Source organism: Bos indicus, chromosome 20 (assembly GCF_029378745.1).
Source record: "Bos indicus isolate NIAB-ARS_2022 breed Sahiwal x Tharparkar chromosome 20, NIAB-ARS_B.indTharparkar_mat_pri_1.0, whole genome shotgun sequence".
Taxonomy (NCBI): Eukaryota; Metazoa; Chordata; class Mammalia; order Artiodactyla; family Bovidae; genus Bos; species Bos indicus.
The window spans coordinates 4,807,813-4,808,575 of NC_091779.1; the positions used below are offsets into that span (position 1 = coordinate 4,807,813).

General features: G+C 46.0%; 1 non-coding gene across 1 annotated transcript; it reads left to right on the forward strand.

Annotated features, from left to right (window-relative positions):
• Nucleotides 1-336: 336 nt before the first annotated feature.
• LOC139178075 (5S ribosomal RNA) lies at nucleotides 337-455 on the forward strand. The gene has a single exon (XR_011562505.1). It is a non-coding gene; the product is annotated as a 5S ribosomal RNA (ribosomal RNA).
• The last annotated feature ends 308 nt before the right edge of the window (nucleotides 456-763 follow it).

Sequence of the window (763 nt, forward strand, 5' to 3'; positions counted from 1 at the left end):
TATATCTGCTTCTCTGTTGCTGCCCTGCAAGTAGGATCATCAGTATTCTTTTTCTAGATTTCATATATATGTATTAATTTATAATATTTGACTTTCTAAGTTCATCTACCTCATTAGAACTGACTCAAATGCATTCCTTTTTATAGCTGAGTAATATTCCATCGTGAATATGTACCACAACTTCTTTATCCATTCATCTGTCAATGGACATCTAGGTTGCTTCCATGTCCTAGCTATTATAAATAAAGGTTACAATGAAACTCAAGGATGTTTTTCAGTTATGGTTTTCTCAGGGTATATGCCCAGTGGTGGAATTGCTGGGTTATATGGTAGTTTGTCTCCGGCCATATCAGCCTGAAGGCGCCCGATCTCGTCTGATCTCGGAAGCTAAGCAGGGTTGGGCCTGGTTAGTACTTGGATGGGAGACCACCTGGGAATACCGGGTGCTGTAGGCTTTTAAACAGAGAAGGCAATGGCACCCCACTCCAGTACTCTTGCCTGGAAAATCCCATGGACGGAGAAGCCTGGTGGGCTGCAGTCCATGGGGTCGCACAGAGTTGGACACAACTGAGCGACTTCACTTTAATGCATTGGAGGAGGAAATGGCAACCCACTCCAGAATTCTTGCCTGGAGAATCCCAGGGACGGGGGAGCCTGGTGGGCTGCCGTCTATGGGGTCACACAGAGTCGGACACGACTGAAGCGACTTAGCAGCAGCATGGTAGTTTTATGGGCTTCCTGGGTGGCTCAGCAGTAAATAATC